This window comes from Protopterus annectens, chromosome 5.part1 (genome assembly GCF_019279795.1).
Source record: "Protopterus annectens isolate FY-2018-M chromosome 5.part1, PAN1.0, whole genome shotgun sequence".
Lineage (NCBI taxonomy): Eukaryota > Metazoa > Chordata > Ceratodontiformes > Protopteridae > Protopterus > Protopterus annectens.
Window position 1 is genome coordinate 410141452 of NC_056736.1, and position 20497 is coordinate 410161948.

At 43.5% G+C, this 20497-nt stretch overlaps 1 protein-coding gene across 4 annotated transcripts in view; it reads right to left on the reverse strand.

The window, feature by feature from the left end:
- Window positions 1-20497, reverse strand: part of PHKA2 (phosphorylase kinase regulatory subunit alpha 2) — a 1461438-nt gene that overhangs the window by 433206 nt on the left and 1007735 nt on the right. The gene's annotated exons all lie outside the window — the stretch shown is intronic.

The following is a 20497-nucleotide window of genomic DNA, read 5'->3' on the forward strand; positions in this document are numbered from 1 at the left end:
AGCTTTAGCAAGTAAAAGGGTGGACATCTGAGAACTGTGAAAAAGTACAGTTGTATACACTTACCATAAATGTAGATGTTTGAGTTTATTCACTGTTGCAGTCATCATACTTGGGTTATCTGCCTACAGGTAGCCTTCAGTTGGCCCGAATACCAGAGTCTTGGGATTTCTGCATTGGATGCTGTTGCCTCTTCCATGACGTCAAGTCGTGATGGGTATAAAACATGCAGCCAATGCCATTACATCAGTTTTTCTTGCTCCAGATGTCAGGAGCCCCCAAAATAGGAAGCAATTACATGGTGTGGAACACCTCAAGTAAAAAGAATAGAAAAGTAAGGGGGCTGGGAGGGAGGGTAACCAGGACTGCAACAGTGAATACACTTGAACATCTACATTTATGGTAAGTGTACACAACTGTACTATGTTCTTCATGCTTCTCTGTTGTAGCCATCACACTTGGGTTGATTCCCAAAGCTGAGGAAGTGTGGAGGCAGTCAAGAAGCATTGGGGCTGGCTATCAGGCCTTGTAAGACTGCTGTGACAAATCCAGCTCTGGATTTAGAAAAACTAGGGAAGTGGTGTTTCTAACAGAAATGGATGCAGTGTGCTATCCATTTGGAAATGGTTTGCTTTGAAATGGCTTTGCCCTCTGCCCCTGTAGCAAAGCTGACTAGCAGCTGGTCAGATTTTCTGAAAGGTTTAGTTCTGTTAAGGTAGAACCTGAGCTGTTTGGGCATGTCCAAGGAGCGCAGAATCCTTTCCCCTTTATTCTGAGGATTAGGGAAAAAGGTTGGTAAATGGATGGATTAGTTTAAAGCCACACTGGATACCACCTTGGGCATAAATTATGGATTAGTCCTGAGGGAAACCCTGTCCGCATGGAAAATAATGAAGGGTTCCACAGCCATTAGTGCCTGTAACTCGGACACTCTTACTGAAGTGATGGCTAGAAGTAAGACTGTTTTCCAAGAGAGGAATTTTAACTCTGCTGCAGCAGCAGGCTCAAAAGGGGGAAGCATGAGCTTCTCTGGTACAAATTTAAGGTCTCAGGCAGGGGTGGGAGCTCTCCTCAGGGGCCATAAATTATTAGCTGCTCTCAGGAACTGTTTGATGAGAGGGTGTGAAAATAGAGATGGCTCAGTATTGTAATAAGATGAGATGGCAGAGGGATGAATTTTAATAGATGAGAAGGAAAGGCCTTTGTGGAGTAGCTCTGTTAGTTAATCCATGATTTGAGGTAAGGTGGACACAGCTGTGTCCTTTCCTTGAGGCTGGCTCCAACAACAATATCTTTTCAACTTTTATGAATAGGGTTTCCTAGTTCTAGGCTTTCTGACCTCAAGGATGACATCTGTTACCTGTTTGCTGAGGGTTGCTGGTGGTGTATTCAGGGAATAAGCCAGGCTGCAAGGTTCAGGGTTCACAGCTGTGGATGCAAAATCTGTCCCTCCTGCTGGGACAGCAGGGAGGGGGTCTGATGTAGGTGCCAGGGTGGCACTGCTGTCAGACTGTGTAGGAGTGGGTACCAGTGCTGGCATGGCCAGTCTGGGGCAATAAGGATTGTCCTTGGCCTGTCCTGTTTGATCTTGAGTAGTACTTTTGAGAGGAGGGGCAGAGGGGGAAAGGCATAAATTGAGAGGTTTTCCCATGTAAAGGATAGGGCATCCACTTTCCACGCTTGCCCATGGGGATTTTTTGGTGCAAAATTTGCTCACTTGATGGTTTAGGGAGGAGGCAAAGAGGTCCACCTATGGATTAGAAGTTTGAATGAGTTGGGTTCCAGCTTCCACTCGTGTGGGTTTGGCAGATTTCTGCTTAGGTTGTCTGCCAGTGAATTTTGTTTGCCTGGCAGGAATTGAGCTTGCAGGTGCACTTAGTTGCAAAAGGCTGTGTTCCACAGGGCCATGGCTAAACTTCAGAGTTGGTAGGAATGAGTTCCCCACTGCTTGTTTATGTACCACATAACTGTGGTGCTGTCTGTCTTTATCCGGAGTTGTCCTGAAAGGATAAGGTATTTGTAGGCTGTCAGAGCATTCTGTACAGCTAACATTTTTTTTTGATTGATATGCAGGGGAATTTGTCCTGGGATCCATTTGCCTAGAATGCATTTGCTTGCCATGTGAGCCCCCCACACATAGTCTGATGTATCTGTTGTCAGGGTTTGGGTGGCGAGGGGTTGAGTGAAAGGAAGTCCCTTGTTGTGGTTGCATGCCTCTGCCCACCAAAGGAACTCTGCCTTAGACAAGGAATGATAGGAATCTATGTTTCCAGGTCCTGAGAATGTTGACACCAGAGACTTTTTAACTACCACTGAAGTTTCCTCATATGCAGTCTTGCATATGGAATTAGTAGAATGCATGAGGTCATGAACCCTAGGGCTTGCAGAATATTTCTTGCAGATAGCTTGGTTTTGGTGGCCATTAGTTTGAAGTAGTTCATCAAATAAACCATTTTTTCTGGTGTTAGGAATGCCATCTGGGAAGTTGTGTTCAAGCTTGCTCCCAGGAATACAATCTTTTGGCTGGGCACCAGTTGTGATTTCCTTTCATTGATGGTGTACCCCAGAGAAGTTAGAAGTCTCTTTACAAATGATGGGTGCTGAAATGGCAATTCCTGACTGTCCGCCTGAATCAAGCAATCATCCAAGTATGGGTAAATTTGAATATTTCTCTGCATGCAGTATGCAATAGCTAGAGACAGGCACTTTGTGAATACCCTGGGTGCAGTAGATAAGCCAAAGGGAAGTGCACAGAACTGATAGTGCATAAAGCCTGCCCTGAAATGTAGATATTTTCTGCAAGATTGCCTTATGGGGATGTGCAGATAAGCTTCTTTTAAGTCTAGGGTGACTAGCCAGGTGTCCTTGGATAGCATAGGATGAAGCTGGTGCAGAGTCAGCATTTTGAATTTTGGGACCACCAAGAAGGTGTGGAGAATTGACAGATCTAGGATAGGGCACCAAGAGCCCTCTTTTCTGGGCACCAGAAACAGTCTGGAGTAGAAACCCTGTCCCCTTTGCTCTACTGGCACAGGTTGAATAGCCCTGATATTGAGAAGAGAAAGTACTTGCTTTTGAGCCTCTGCCCTCTGGTTTAGAGTAAAGTCTGGCAACCCGCTTGGGGATGGCAGTGAGTGTAAGTGGAATCTGTATCCCTGGGATACAATGTTTAGGACCCATCAGTCCTGGGTAATGGACATCCAGTTTTTTGTATGCAGGGTGAGTTTTCCTCCTAGGGGTGGCAAGTACTTGGGCCTTGCTGGGAAGCAAGATAGACAAGTCATTGTGAAAATTTTCCATAAGGGGGTGGCTTACCACTCCCTGTTTAGAGGAGGGAGCACTCCATTGTTTAGATCTCTGCATACCCTAAGACTGTAGTCTTGGTGGCCTGTTGCCCCTGGGTTTGGACTGAGAATGCCTGGGAGGGACTGGAAAGGACCAGTTTTTAGAAGGCCAATACCTACTGAATCTAGGTGGCTGCACCTGTAAAAAATCTTTAACAGTCTGCATACCTTTAGCTTTTTCCTCCATCTTTTTAAGAACTTCTACTTTTGTGCCAAACAAATATTCCTGGTTTAATGGAGCATCTAGTAATTTTGCTTTGACATGGTCTGGCAAGATTTGCTCCTTCAGCCAAGCATGCCTCCTCAGTACAGACCCAGTGACAGAAGCCTGCAAGATACATCTAAGGTATCAGAACCACACTGCAAAGTCTAACTTGGTTTGCAGCATGCAATAACTCTTGTAAATCTTTATTTTCTGTACAATCTGGAAGCAACAACATTTTCTGTTTAATTAGTTCTATCCTATGCTGCTGGTACTTCAACATGTGAAGCTGGCAATTCAAAGCCCTGGTGGTAAGAGTTGCAGAGGTATATACCTTCTTACCCCATCTGTCTCTAAAGCTCTAGAATCCTTGTCCGAAGGGGTAGGCTTTTTAGCTGTAGTAGCTTTAATGCCTTTAGGTCCCTGGGAAAGAGTCTCTGGATCCACAGCGGGATTTTTAAATAGAAATTTGTGAGAGCCAGGTACTCTGTAGTACCTGTCAGGCTTTCTAGGAGCTGGTGGTAAAGTATCAGGAGTAAGACTGGATTCCATGAAGACATCATCTACAAAGTCCAGGACATGGGGTATAGCTAGAGGCCTGTGCTGAGGCAAGTCTAAAAATTCTCAGTCTCTTTTTGGACTGAGTGTAGTCCTGGCATTTCCAGTGGAAATGCTCTCAAGGTTTCACCAAAAGAAAAGTACTCTGGAGGGGAGGCAGAGGGAATGGAATCGTCTGCATCTGAATCCTCATAGGTAGATAAGGGAACGTCCTGGTAATCAGCGGGATCAGAGTCATCGGACTCATGGTCTGTAGAAACAGAAGGAAAATCAATTCTTTGTCTTTTAGAGGGGGAAGGCTGGCTTCCCCTAATTAAAGTTATAGGGTCTTCAGCCATTCTAAGTATTTGTTTCTGTGGGAAGGGGGCTTGAGCATACGCTTTGGTAGTCAGTTTTCTAGGCATAGTGTGAACTCTGGGCCTGTGAAACTCAGTAGTTTTAGTCGCTCCGGACCCATCCAAGGTAGAGACATCCGCAGGTTCCATGGTCAAAGAAGCATCTCGCGGCATACCGTACTCCGAAGGGATCTCAGCAGAGGCCTGCGAATCTGTAGAAGTGGGTATCAGGGGCTGCAAAACTGCCTCACTGAGTACCGGCGGACTGGCGACTAGCTTAACGGAAGCATTGTTGGCAGTTTTGGACCTATGTGGTCTGTCTCTGTCTTTATCCTTATCTTTTTCGCAAGATCAGTAGTTGGATGGCTTATCAAAGCCATTTCGGAATATGGAGAATGAGAGCGAAAGATTTGTGTGACAAAGATAGCCCAATGATGAATAATTCAGGCATTAAACAAGGCACAAAACCTACAACGAGGAACATCGTGGTCTGGGCCTAACGAGATGATGCAGTAAGAATGAATATCTCTACGAGGTATTTGCTTTCTACAGGCAAGGCAATTGTTAACTTTTTCTGACATCGGTTAGAGCAAGAAAAAAGGATCCCCAACAGGGTACTTAGATTTAGAAGACTTCAGGTTTGAAACTCGAAAAACGAAAATTTCAGGAAGCAGCTGACCGGCACTTGTGAACTGCTTCTGCTTCAGGCTCCCACTCAGCAAGAAAAGCTGATGTAATGGCGTCAAGCAGCATGTTTTATACCCATGATGACCTGACGTCATGGAAGAGGCAACAGCAGAAATCCCAAGACTCTGGTATTCGGGCCGACTGAGGGCTACCTGCAGGCAGATAACCCAAGTGTGATGACTGCAACAGTGAAACACGAAGAACATCTGTCTAAGAGGCCAGAAAGGACTAACTTAGTGAAAGCAGCTCTGGATTGGAAAAGACATGTACTCAATATTGCTTAGTGAAAGTGTGCACTGAAGACCAGGTAACTCCTTCCAGAATCATCCTGGAATCCACACTCTTGTAAAAGGCTCCAGAAGAGGCCACTTCTCTAGCAGAATGGGCCTTTGGGAAGACCACAGTGATTTGCCATGGTAAGTGTAGCAAAAAGAAATAGACCCAGAAATGCAGCTACCAATAATCTGTTTGGATACTGGCTGACCCAGTTTAAAGTCTAGGAAAGAAACAAATAGTTGGTCAGACTTCTGATTAGATTTAGTCTTGTCAAAGCAAAATCTGAGTGGTCTGTGTACATCCAGGGAATATAGAATTCCTTTGCCCCATTCTGTGGGTTGGGAAAGAAAGTAAGTTGATGGCCAGATTGCAGGACATCTTGTTTACCACTTTAAGAATGAAAGAGGGAATGACTCTTAGGGACACACTGTCCTTATGGAAAATAAAGGAGGGTGCAGTAGTCATGAGCACCTCGAGCTCTGATGTGACTTGGAGAAGTGAGCACTACTATCAAAATGATTTTCCAGGTGCAGAATTTGTGTCAAAGGGAGGCAGAGAGAGCCCATGGGTAGACAGAGGTTTTCTCAGAGGATTTAAGTGCAGGACCCCTTTTAAGAACCGTCTGACCTCAAGCCTGGACATAAGAGGAGTAAGGGGGAAGACAGGCTGAAATGGTTGAAAGGTTACCTTTAATAGATGAACATGCCAAACTGCCTTTGTTAAAACAAGAGGCACCTCACATTTAAGTGAACCCAGATTTGTATATTGACACCAGACTGAAAATCTCTTCCATTTGGCTACGTAGGATTTTTGAGTAGTGGGTCTCCTTGCCCCCTGAAGAACCTGAAGCACAAATCTTAGAAAATTGATGTCTAGAAGGAATCAGAATCCGGTCATCCATAGTATTAGGTTGAGGGATGATAGATTCAGATAAAGCAATGAGCCCTTCTGTTGTGTATTAGGTCCACTTTGTGGGGTAGTTTGTGTTGATTGCCCCCTGAGACAGAGAAGGGGAACCAATGCTGTCTTCACCAAAAAAGGAGTCACTAGTAGAATTCCTGGTTTTGGATTTTTAGCAAAACATTTGGCAATAGAGGAAGTGGAGGGAAAGCATAAAGAAACCTCCCTGTCAACTGGAAAGACAAGGTATCTGTCCTCAAAGCATGGGGACAGGGAGTCCTTGTGCAGGAAACAGGGAAGTTATTTGTTGTTTTCCAAGGCAAATAAGTTTATCTGTGGTGTACCTCATTTCTAGACTATGTCTCAGAAAATCTGTTTGAGCATCCATTCATGGGTTTTTGCACTGGGCTTGCTGAGGGAATTTGCCAGGGCACTGTCCTGAGAGGGAATGTACACTGCCTGAAGGTACAATTTCACCTTGATAGTCAGGTATCAAGTAATCTGAGCCAATCTGCACAACTGTGAGTCCCAGTCCATGTCCCCCAAGTGTCATCGGAGGTGGCTGTGTTCCTCTCTTGAGTTGGAGTCTACACCTTGAATGGCAGGCATGGGATGAGGTTCTCCTGTGCCACCCACTACAGGATCTCCTTCTTGAGACAAGATATGAGATAAATCTGTGTCTTGGGGTCGAGTGTGTTGGGAGCAGTCATTTTTCAAGTACCATTGCATTTTCCTCATATTCAGCCTGGCTAGTGTAAGCATTGAGAAGGTTGCTGCCATTTAACCTAGTGCTTTGAAAATGTTGCTTGCCAAGCAGACTTGGACAGGTAAGAAGGACTGGAAGAAAGTTGTAAGGCTCTGCACCTTTTCCTGGAACAGAAAAGCCTATGTGTTTTTTGTGTCTAGTCTGCACCAAGACAACTATGTCTTGAGTGGACTGTAGGGAAGGCGTTTTGAAATTAACAGTGAACTCCAGATGCAAGACAAGAGTGAGGGTGAACTTGAGGTGAAACAGTGGAACCTGTGGTGATGAAGCCTGGATTAGCAAACCATCTAGGTAGGGGAATATTTGTATTTCTTTACTCCTGCAAAAGGCTACAATGAGCTAGACAATGTGAAAATTCTGGGGTCAGCAGAAAGCCCAAAAAGCAAGGCAAAAAACTAAAAATGTAATGAGCCAGTAGAGAGCCCAAGGAATTTCCTACAAGATGGGTGTATGAGAATATACAGATAGATACTAGGAAGGTCTGTGGAAGGATAAAGGGAAGGAGGGTCTAAGAGATAACATTTTGAAAGTAGATACCTTGAGGAAGGTGTTGAGCTGAGAAAGGGCCAGTATTTGTCTCCACTGCCCTTCTTTTCTTGGCACCAGGAACAGCCTTGAGTAGAATCATCTTCCTACAAACTGAGGAGGAACTGGCTCTGTAGTGCCTTGGGAAAGCAAGTCCTGTAGGATGGGTGGGAAGAGATGCAACTGGTTGTGAGGAGGTGATGGAATGCCCTTGAAAGGAAAGTGCTTCTTCGAGGGCATGTTGAACCTTGTTTGATGATGGTGAGTGCCATCTTCTCCCAATTTGTAATGGAAAGAGAGAGTCTTTTGCGAAAGGGGAAGTGTAGGACCAAGGGGGGGGGGGGGTTAAGGGAAGATAGATGTCTTGTTATATATCACTGTTGCAGTATTCTAAACAAAGGGATCTCCTACCCAGGGCAGCCTGACACTCAGCCAATATGCCAAAGCCTAATGATCTTGTATGTGCTATACATCACACCTATGCTCCCCACACAGAATGTAGGGCATAAAAGGGATGCATAGACACAGCTACCCAGAACTTCTTTGCCACCAGTTCAAATGCCATTATTGCAAGTTGATCTGCAAATCTTGTTGTTGTGCTGAATACCTAGCTGCCAGATAAGTGCTCCATTGGGGGGTTTGTTTGTTTTTTTTTGTTTTTTTTCTTGGTCTGTACTTTATTTTGCTACCTAGAGTTCAAGTCATCCAAGGGAAATTGTCGATGTAGGAGGCAAATTCTCCATAAGGATTATCACAAACAGTGTCTTTTTTGGTTGGGTGCTTCTGAAAACAACAGTTCTTGTAGTATCTGTTAGGAATTTGTGCCCAAGACACTCAGAAGCCATTTGTCTTCCCTAGCCATTTATTTTGAAAAACAGTCATTTAAACAGTTAGCCCACAGTACAATGGCAGAATCCTTTAATCCCAGCTACTCCTGCTAGGTGAGAAGAAGGCCAAGAAGTCTCGGACAGATTCTTTAGCTGTCCAGCCTCCACTGGACGTTCCCTCTAGAAGCAGTTTATAGCTCTGTAGGTTGTTTGGCATCTACATCAGATTCCTGTACCACAGCCCCAGAGGCCAGCATGGATCCATCTTTTCACACACCCTCTGAGGCTTTACAAGTATCTGCTCCAGATGTCGAGGGCAAATTGCAGTTGATTATTTTGGAGGATCCTAGAGGGACTCTGCAGATATTGGTCAGGGAGGAGGTTCTGGATTCTCTTACTGAATCTTGCTAAGGATTGGAACCTCCGGTATTTGCTAAGGCTAATGTCCCTTCCAAGAATACACAAAAAAACAAAGCATGTTTTGGTCCATTCTAAGGATCCTCAAAAGGAATGGCAAGAGTTTACTCGGGTCTTGTTTTTTGCCTTGCTGGCCTCTACCCCTTCTAAAAGGCTTAGGGAACCACATTCCCTAGATGAAGATTCAGTGTCTGATGAGGGGTCTGTAGATCAGTGTGCATGTTGAACCTAGTCAGCCACTGTAGCTAGACAGCACATGCTATACAAGTACTGAGCACATGACTGATGAAACACTTAATGCAGTAGACTATCAGTTGTCATCAAAGAGCAAAATATTTTGTACTGTTTGGATCAATAGGAAAACTGTAGAGCTTAAAGTAGACCCAGGGTCTAAGTGCAATGTTATATCAGCGCAAATATTTGCCAAAGTAAAAGCTGGGAAGAAACTTGATTCAGCAAAGTGTGCAAAACTAGTTGCTTATGGTCCCCTTTAGGGACACAATTGCTAGGATGATGGGATACTTTAAGTGGGATTCTTCAAAGTGTCTGATATTCAGAGAATATATTACGAATTGCTTTAGGTGGATTCTTCTAAACCACTGGCAGATCCTACTGTGTTGGCTGCCTTGTTAAACACTTGCACTGATGCTTCCAAGCCTCCTGCTCCTAAGAAACCTGACATGTTCTATAAGATTCCTGAGTACTTTCAATTTTTATTTAAGTGTCTTTTTGCTGATCCTGCTGTGGTGTCAGTCACTTCTAACAAACCTACTAAGCTCTTGCCCTCTTCCAAACGTTTGCCTTCTGAGAAAGATAGTAGGGCAATGGAGAGAATTGTTAAGAAAGTTTACACTGTTTCCACTTTGGCCTTTAGGGTTATTAATTAACAGACCCACATAACCAGGTATGCTAGACAGGTCTGATGAAGTCTGCTATTGAGTAGATGAAAAGCGTTTTACCATTTTTAATGTTCAATACATTTCTGTTTTAGGAAGTATCTGCTATCTTTTCGCTTATTTGTTTTTTGAGAGTTTGCTCGTTTTTGAAAAGTTTTGTCATTGACAGCCTTCTTTCAGTCTCTTCTTCCTCTGACTGCATTGCCAGCCAGGGAGTTTCTTCAGGCCTTGGGATTCATGGCCTCTTCTATTCCAATGCTCCCTCTTGCCAAACTCAATACACTGAAGCTTCAATGGTACCTCAAGTCATTTTGGCTGCAGCATTGTCACCCTCTGGATTTTATTGCATCTCTCCTTCCCTGTCTAAAGAAGGATTTGAGTGATGGATTCAGCAGTTTGCTTTCAACCCAGGCCTGCCCTTTCCATCTCCAGTCCCTTCTCAAGAACTGTTCAATGATGCCTCAGACATGGAGTGGGGGATTCTTTTGGTCACCTGAAAGTTCAGGGTCTTTGGCCCCCCATCAGAAGCCAGACCAAATCAACATCAAAGACAAGAGAGCTCAGATTCTGGCCCTTCAAGCTTTTCAACCCATGTTCTCCCCAGACCCCTTGAAGGTGTACACAGACAACACTACAGTGATGTAGTAAATCAACAAGCAAGGAAGGAGAAAACCTCTGCAGGATGGCTCTTTAGGCTTGGGAGGTGGGTCTCAGTTATCAGTTAACTCTTCAGGCAGTATACATTCCTTCAGAGCACAATCTAGTGGCAGACTGTCTGAGCATGTTCAAAACACAGGCTCATGAATGGATGCTTTAGAGAGACATGTTTCTTGACATTTTCTATTGCTGGGGTATTATTCAGGTTGATTTTTTGCCCCCCCCTTCTGAACAGGCAACTTCCTCTCTTCTGTTCCAGACTGCCACACCATCTGGCATGGAAGATGGGCACCCTTTCTTTTTCTTGGAAGGGGATGTTTATTTTTGCTTTCCCTCCTCTTCCTCTACTTCCAAATGTCCTGCAGAAGATTCAGCTGAACTCCCCAAAAATCTTATTAGTGACTCCCTTTTGGCCAAGACAGCACTGGTTTCCCATTTTAAAGCATCTGGCCAGGAGCAATCACCACAAGTTACTTCACTGGTTTGATCTCCTCACTTATCTAGAACTGACAGATTTGTGTCCCAGAGACCCCCCTTTTTGTGGAATAGATTCCCTCTCAACATAAAGCAGAATACTTCATTAAACCTTTTTAAGCATAACCTGGACAACTGGATGGGGAAGAAGAAATACACCCCTGGGATTCCACCTGTGTCCCTGCTGGACAGTGGCACAGAGTGCTGACTTGTTGGAACATGGGCTAAATTCTTGATTAGGCTTGTAAGGGCCTCAGGGCCAATAGCTTAGTAACTTCCTATGATTCTATTACACTGTGGGAGAGAGGGTTTGGATTCCTTTCAGACACCTGTTTCTGAGGATTTGCTCAGGGTTTTACAGCAGGCAAGGAAACTCACAACCAGGAAATTGTATATGTCCAAATGGAAAAGATTTTCTGTCTGGTGCCATGCTTGTAACCAGGACCATTTTTCAGTGCGAGTCCCTTTGGTCCCCTATTTGTGTGAGTTGCTTCAGTCTGGCCTGGCCTATTCTTCCGTGAAGGCCCTTTTTTTAGCCATTTCTGCTTATCTGCCCTTGAATCTCTATTTAGCTTCTCATTTTGAGGTCAAGCAATTTCTTTAAGGGATCCTGCATATTAGAACATCCAAGGAAACATCTTCCTCCTCCTTGGGACCTTAATTTTGTTTTGGAAAAATTGAATCAAGCTCCTTTTGAGCCTGCAGATTCTGCATCTTTGCAACATTCTACCTGGAAGACTGTTTTGTTGCTGATTCTTACTTCTGCTCAGAGGATTCCTCAGATTAGGCCTTTATGACCGTTCTTCCTTTTTCCCTTATCCTCAGTCTGCTAGTGAGACGGTCCTGCATACATTGGATTTGCACATATAGTTCAGGTACTATTTGGATAAAACTAAGGCCATTTGTAAGTCTGATCAGCGTTTTGTTTCCTCTCATTCTAAGATATTGGGTTTGACTGCTTCTAAGAAAACCATCTCCTCCTGGATAGCTAAGGCCATTTCCTTTTCTTATACTTTTCATAGCAAATTTCTGTCAAATTCTATTAGAACTCATTCCACTAGGGCTGATGCCTGTTCTGGTGCCTTCTTCAAGGGGTTGGACACCAATTTCCATCCATGAAGCTGCAACTTGGTCTTCAGTGCATACCTTTACTAAGCAGTATATAAGTTGGATATGGTTTCTAGAGCCAGAGCATGTTTTTCTAGAACCATTTTATATGGGTTTGTTGAGGGTTCTTCTCAGCCTTCCATCTCTCATTCTGATTTTTGAACTTTTTTACTCTCCTTTCTGTTTAGGATACTGCAACAGTGATATAGAAGGACATAGAACAGTGATATAGGAGGACATAGAACAGTTGTGACCTTAACAGTAGATGTCCTTTTTACTGTTGCAGTACTTGCTCCTCCCTCCAACCCCCACTTGTTTGTTTTTGTTTTAGATTCCCTTCTGGCTGAGAGTTTCCACTTTTTCTTCTGCATTTTTTCCTTCTGGATGTGCATGGACTCCTTTGTCCTGTGTAGACTGTTCTCTTCTGGGGCAAGTCATTTCTGGGTAGCTTTGTCTGTACATCCCTTTTAGGCCCTATGTTCTGTGTGAGGATCTTAGGTGTGACATATGGAGCATACAAGATCATTAAGTTTTGGTATACCGGCCAAGCATCGGCAGCCATGGGCAGGAGATCCCTTCTATTTAGAATACTGCGACAGTAAAGAGAAGGATATCTACTTTTATGGTAAGATTTTACACAACCATACTTTACACTGCCTTATCTGTGAAGAGAGGTCACACAGATCTGGGGTCCCTTCTTTTTTTTTTTTGGGAATCTCTTACTGGGTGTTCTCTTGTGTTTCTGAGGAGGCATATCCTCTCTTCTGAAAAGAGAAGCGGACTAGGCAGGGTAATTTCTCTGGTATCTTTTCATGGAGGAAAGTAAAATGTGTCTGCAGTCCATAGTTTTGCCTTGTTCTTGCAGGGTCTTTAATAAACTAGCTGCCTGTGGGCCAAACAGAAGGTTCCTGTCAAGAGGGGAATCCAAGAGCTTTGCCCGGAAATCTTCTGGGAGATGCTCATTGTGCAATCAGTTGTGTCTCCTAATAACAGAGACAGTAGAAGCTGCACTGGAAGATGCCTCAGTAGCACCACAGCTGCATTTTATGATATGCCTAGCTACCTGAGTGGCTTGAGTTAGCAATGATGAAATCTGTTATTCAGAGTATGACCCTTCCATGTCAGCAACAGCCTTATTGAGGTTGCCAAAGATAGACAGAAGATATTTAGTCATCTGGATCTGATAATTAATGGCCCTGAAGGTCAGGGTAGAAAAAGCATATAATTTTTTGCCCTACCTGTCCATGGTCCTACTGTCATTGTCTGAGAGAAGGGCATTAGCATTTGGCAGAAGCATAGGAGAATTGTCTGAGGTCAAAAAGACACCTGAAGGATCAGCTAGTTTTCTTACAAAGAAACTTAAGTTCATCTGGAATGTTATAGAATCTATCCAGCCTCTTGGGAGTTGGGGACTGGGTGTTCAGATCAGTGGACGTGGATCTGAAAGCATCAAGAAAGGCCTCCAGTACTGGAGAAACAGGAAAAGGGGCTGTGGTGTCCACATCTAAAAGGCTGTAGTATTGTTTCTGGACATCAGAGATTTGCTTAGACTACCACTCAAAATGTTTCATCATATATACAATAGTCTCTCCAAAACATGCCTCTTCCTCAGGAAAATCAGAGGGGAGGAAGTCCTCATCACTGGAGGATACCTGCCCAGGAAAGTGAAAGCGAGAGAAATATGCTAAGGAATGATCATTCCACAGTAATCTTCTGTAGACTACATGGTGGAGCTCAGAAGCAAGATATTTAAAGGCCATGGTAACCTTGAAAAGGCCCTCTGAAAAGTCCATTAATTCCTTCTCTATTGAAAGTTGGTGAGAGGGAACATGCTTAGTTTTCTGCCTTTTCTTCTTAGGGGTGATGTCTGCATGGACCAGCTGCAGAGGCCCCCACCCCTGATGTACTTCAATCAGTGACTACAAGATCTCTTCCCATACTAAAATCTGAGTGATACCTTCAGGGACATCTGAGATAATAATCTATTATTCCACCTTCTCTATTGCAGTAATACTTACCTGGGATGTGCAGTCCTTGAACATTGTACCGGTCATGGTAGAGGGTGTCTCAGGAACATTTGCACATACTGTGGGTTCTGCAACCTCAGTGGATATATTAGAATCTGACTGGGTAAAATAAACATCAGGCCTAACTCTCTTGAACTTTTTCTTAGGATAGGATTGGATGATGCATCAGGTGTGGAGGGATCCACCATATTAAACTAGGACAGTTGCTGAGTTTCTAGGGATGTGTTCAATTACGAAAAATGGGAGCTCAAGGTCTTGGGTAAAATGGACTGGCGGATGGTACAAGATTTGTAGTCATGCTCTGCATCTAAACAGAAAGGCATTGAGAATTTATAGGGTTTATGCCTACCATACTTACCTTCCCCTCCTGGCTGACATCTAACAAAATCACAGAAAACTAGGATAAATAAGAAAGGAAGGTTCCCTAATGGAATACTTATCTGAATCTGAGAAGGATTGCTTTAGAGACAACCACACGAAGATGAGACAGACAGGTGCAAGACCTGCATTCAGGCTGGTGGTGAGATTGTCTTAGGATTTACTCTAATACATCTGCTTATGTACCCCTACATTCATGAGCTGGTCATACATTGGATGTATGGCTCATGGAAGGATAAGGGTTTTATACCCTGCCCTGAGTTTAGTGCCAAAACCTCATCTGTTTAGTGATTTCAGTCAAGATCTCCATTGTTGCCTATGCCAGAAGGGAATCTTTCAGAATGACACTGGATATCAGCGGAAAGGCATACAGGAACACTCTCAATCAAGGAAATGAAAATGCACCTGTTTTTTACACATCCTTGCAAAGAATCCTGGATTAGAATTTTGTCAGTTATTTGTTGTAAATGTAGATCCCCACAGCTGGATTAATTCTTGGAAGACTCCATGATCCAATTCAATTTGTAAGTATCTGTTCTGGCCATGTTCAGCTTGTCTGCCACAATGTTTTGCTCTGACAGGATATAAGATGCCTGCAGAGTGAGATTGTACTGACATGATGTATCCCAGGCTACCATGGCAAATCTGCACAGTGGGTAAAGCTTTGGAGAATCTATGATTATTTATGCACCACATCAATGTGGTGTTGTCTGTAATCACTTCTAATGGCATTTGGGGACTAGAGAAGATTTACACAGTTGAGGGCGTTTATGACTTCCAACATCTCTTTTATATTTTATGCATTTTGGTCTGTCATTTTTGTTCCAAAGAGTATGCACTTTTACTCCCAGAGACATCGCTCCCCAAACAAAGTCTGAGGCATTCACAGTTACAGGCTGTGCTGGATATGGAAGGAAAAATGAGAGACCTGGATTCAGACAAAACTTTTCTCTCCACCAAAGCATTTTCCTTTTTACAAGTCCAAAAACTGGAATCTGGAATGTAAAGGCTTATTAATGTTGGGACAACAGATTTTTTGGAACTACTGAATCTTTCTCATGTGGAGTCTGGCTACAGAAATCATGAGAATCATGGCGGTCATGAATCCCAGTATCCCGAGAATTGGAAAATGGAAAAAGTGGGTTGGTGCATTAAAGGATTCCATAGCACCTACACTCCAGTGTGGAATCACTTGCAGTTCAACAGTGACATCACAATAATACAAAGCCATGAATACAATCAAATATTCAGAGTTAAGATGCAAACAGTACTCAATGAAAATGCCCAAGTTCATCCTAGGCAGCCAATAGCCACCATCTTGGAAATGCAAGACAAGGAAAGAAGTTGGGAGTTGTTAAGATACGTTGTGGGAGTAGGGTTTTTGTGGTTGGGAAAAGCAATGGAGCATTTTCATCACATCTACTCTCTAGTGGTAGATGGCTGGACCTTTTTGGCTCTCCTGCCTCCTATCTTCCTACTGCCACCTTCTTTTGCAATATGACTTTCTACCCTTGAGTCACTTCCCTTTTCTTTGTCTCCAATACAAGGAACTTTGCCTTGAAGGACAATTCCTGTGGAATTAAGCCATGGGAAAAGAGAATATGTGCTTGTCCTCCAGTTTCTTAAAGACATGCAAGCCTTGAGTATAAAGAGAAGCTCTTTATCCAGTGGGGCACTGAGTAGCTGTACCTTTACACCTTTGGAAAGAGACTGTGTCCTCAGCCAACAGTGTCACCTAAAGGAATGTCCTGATAGCAGCTCTGGATACTGCCATCCACAATATCATACCCACATTTAATAGTATAGTTTCGAAATGTAAGGAGATCTGGACATGTTTGAGCAAAGCAGCCTTCCTTGTCTCATTCTGAACTCCCCAAAAACTTTCTTATAGTGGCTTTAGGATATATTTTGTTTTGTGAGGATGTGAGTCTGACAATTAAGAGTAGTAAATGCAAGGGTTGCTTTGGCATAATCTTTTTTGCCACATTTGTCAAATAATCTACTATCCTTAACATTAGGGAATATGTTGCATCCTGGTACCAGTCTAGCTCTGTCTCAGATTCCAAGGACATAGTCCCTGGATCTGCCTCAGGGCTTTTGTACAGGAATCATTGTGGCGCCTCTGCTCTATAAACATGATCAGGCCTTTCCAGGGAAGGGGGCTCGCAGTCTGGTCCCAAAGAATTAGCAATATACACATCCAGGAGAGCTTCCTTGACTGGAAGAATAGCAAAAGGTTTTGGAGGCCTCAAACCCAGAAGTTCCATGTTTTTCTTTTGGCAGGCAGAATACTCAGGAACATCCCTCTGGTAATGCTTTCTCAAGTGTGACAGAGTATCCACAAATTACAGGTCCTCAGGAGGGGAGTCAGAAACCAGGGTCTCTTAGCTGTGTAATAAGACAAAGAGGAGAACATCTGGGGAGCTACAGATCAGATTCTGTCCTTCATCAGAGTCTGAGGAGTCACTGTCCAACCCTGCACAGGAAGTCTTCCTTTTTCTCTTGTAGCACCTGACTCCAGACATAGAGAGTCTGTCTGAGTCAGGTTACAAATTCTGTAAAGAAAGGAAACCCTCTTAATTCAGCTTTACCCATCCTATTATTATCAAGGATAGCAAGGTAATATTATCCTTACAAATGCCTTTATGCTCTGGGCTGGAGATATGCCAATGAACAACTTTTATATGACAGGGGCCCTTGGCCTTAAAGTAGGTCTTAGGTTTATGCCTCTTGAACTTGGTCGACTTTTTCGAAACAGTCACTAAGGCCATTGATGAGGGTAAGGCAGTTCACACAGCCTACCTTGACCTAGCAAAAGCGTTCGACACAATACCCCACTCGGGCATCATAGAAAAGCTCACCAGCTTAGATGTAAACCCATATGTCACAAGATGGGTTGCAAACTGGCTCAAGGACAGAACACACAGGGTTAGAGTTGCTGGTGCCATGTCAGACTCTAAGCCGGTCACGAGCGGTGTCCCACAGGGCTCAGTCCTGGGCCCCCTCTTGTTCGGCATTTATTTTTCTGAAGTGCAGGCAAACATAGGGGATTGTGGCTGACAAAATTTGCAGATGACTGCAAACTGGGCACCATAATTGACACTCCATCAGACACAGACATCCTCCAGAAAGGTCTCATAGAAATGGATAACTGGTGCCAGAGCCATGGCCTTAAGCTAAATGCCAAAAATGTATAGTCATACCCTTTGGGAAAAACAAGGTAACCCCTAATTACCACATAGGTGGTAATCCATTAAACACGGAAGAAGTTATCAGGGACCTGGGGACCCAAGTTGATAGTAACCTCTCTTTTGACACTCACATTGCCAAAGTGGTTAGGAAGACCTTCTACATTGCCCACCTGATCATGAAGGGATTCACATCCAGATCAGGAGAGGTCATTGTACCCCTGTACTCTTCACTTATCAGACCAATGATTGAGTACAACGCCCCATTTCGAATGTACCTTACCCGACACCTGCAGCAGTTGGAAAGACCCCAAAAGTTTCTCACCAAAAGGATAAAGGGCTCAAACATATGTCATACGATGCCCGACTGAAGAAACTCCAGCTCTATTCAGTCGCATACCATCTGCTCAGAGGTGATCTGTGCCTGACATACAAGGCCATGTCCAACCCGGAATTAATGGACATGCTCCACCTCAAAAAATCCAAATCCACCAGAGCCACGAGAGCAAGAGACTTAAACCTCAACACGGATATAAATAGGACATGCTGGAGGGACAGATTTATCACCCAGAGACTCCCTACACTATGGAACAGAATCCCAGTCCATGTGAGGCAGAGCCCCTCACTGACTCTGTTCAAGAGAAATCTTGACGAGTGGATGGGAGATCGTAGGTTTACCCCGGGAATCATCTCTGTATCACTGCTGGACAGAGGCACAGCAAACTAATGGGTATAGTATTCTCATCCTAAGGGGTGGTGAAAGCCACACACACTCTGGCTAGGCTTATAAATGCCCTATCTAGTATGAACCTATGAATGACTACCAAAATCCTGGGACCCAAAGGAGAAATGTCCCTGGATTCTGTCTTCCGAGTAGCACTGCAGACATCTTCCTCTACAGTGAGCAAGGGTATCCCCACCCTCCACTAGTTTAATAATCAGCTGATGTTCTACGGCAGAAATGTCATCATCCATTTCCGTCAAATCCAAAGGTTTTTAGACCATGGTGGCATGCTGAGGGCTGATGGTATGGTGGCCTCTATGGGGCAGTATCATAGTCCTTGGCCAAAGTGGAAATGAGGTCCAGTGGCTAGTTGAGCACATCCATGGTACTGGTATCCTTGAACCTAGGATTATTAGTGGAGTCATCCAAATCTTTGACTTCCCTTTATACTTTTCCTTTTCTTGAGAGCGGATGTCTGGCTGACTACCATACAACAGCTTGGCCTAAACTCTTGACAAATTTCACAAGCAGTATCATTGTGTTCCAACCTGTGACATCATACACACTAAATATTCCTGCCATTTAAAACAGAATGGACTTTTGCAAACTACTTGTTATTCTTCAGTGACATACACACAAAGATGTCTACAAGAAAAAACAATAAAAATAAGGACAGAGGCATTAACAAAAACTAACACAATTACAATACGTTAAATTACACTAACTACCTTGATTATAGCAAGCTCAGATGCTCATAAGCCTAGTACTTATTATACAGCAGGAACTTCCTATTGTAACATTTTTGTTAATGTCTGCTATGTACTTCACAGATAAAGATTCTAGTTGTCTACTGATGTACTATGTTCTTCATCTGTAAATATGTTGCAAGTAATTGATATGTTATATTGTTAATCACTATGTAATCCAATGTAACTACTGTCTGTTTATTTTAACTGTGGAGCTTTTCTCCCCGGGCCTCCACTGAAAATGGACCTACGTCCAGTCGGACACTCCTGGTCAGCAAATGTAAATAAAATAAAATAAAAATAGTAAAAAATGATAAAGGAGGACCTCAGGGGGATACCTATCTTCTTGCTCCTCTGGGTTGTAGCCTACCTCACTGGACTAAACAAATGCCTTTCCTGGTTTTAAAATTTTTAAAATATATGTGGCAAGAAATAATGAAGATGGCAGACCATACACCACCTTTTATGCTAGTGATATGGAGATATCCCAAGGGGGAGACATCAACACAGCTGAGCGGGAAGGGGGTTTAGCTCTGAAAGTCTGGCCAGATATCTGGCATCAGCTTGGTTACCCAATGTAATGGCTGAAACAATGAACTATACAATAAACATCTCTCCATACTTTTGCACAATCCAGCCATGCCACAATGCACTGGAGGAAATGTGGTCCTTATGCATTAGTACCCACCAATAAAGTTGGCTGGTTGGATATATTTTTATATTTAAAAATTGTTTGACACCCAGACATTTGTATGCCATCAACCACATCCCAGAGTCTCTCATTTATCTTCCATTCTGACATCCCTAGCACCTGTCTTACCCCTCAGAGACTGGGGCCCCATAAATGTGGAAGTAAGTATCTGGAGAGTGGACAGAGAGCCAGTCATGGCAATCTGGTACAGAAACATTATGATGGTTTGAGAGGGGTATTTCTGATGCCCTAACCCACTGCTTTACTTAATAACATGAAAATACTGTGTACACATTACAGGATCAAAGCCCCTTGGCTCTAATGAGGAGTTTTAAACCTTAGAAGTAAGTTCCTTTTCTTACCCAAAGAATAAGTGAGTCAACAACAGTACCACTCAATCCTTATCCTCCCTACAGGGACCGAGTCCACTAATTAAAGCCATGATGCATGAGGGCATGGTCAGGACTCCTTTACTCTATACCATGGAGCCAGCCTTCAGACATATTTTTCACATCAATGAAAATCCAGCTGACTTTGCAAGCAAATGATCGTGAAGTTTTTTTCTGTAATAAGTCCCAGGAGAGGTACTTAGTCCAAATCATGCAAAATGTCTTTACCCTCTGTATTGAAGTCCAAACCTACTGTCTTTTCTTTTCTTTCTTTCTTTTTCCTTTCCAGCTCTTCCACCAAGTAGATCTCACTCCTTGTAAACTTTATCTATACCCTGACCCAGGTTCTCCTTTAAAATAACCAGACCACCAAAAATAAATCAGG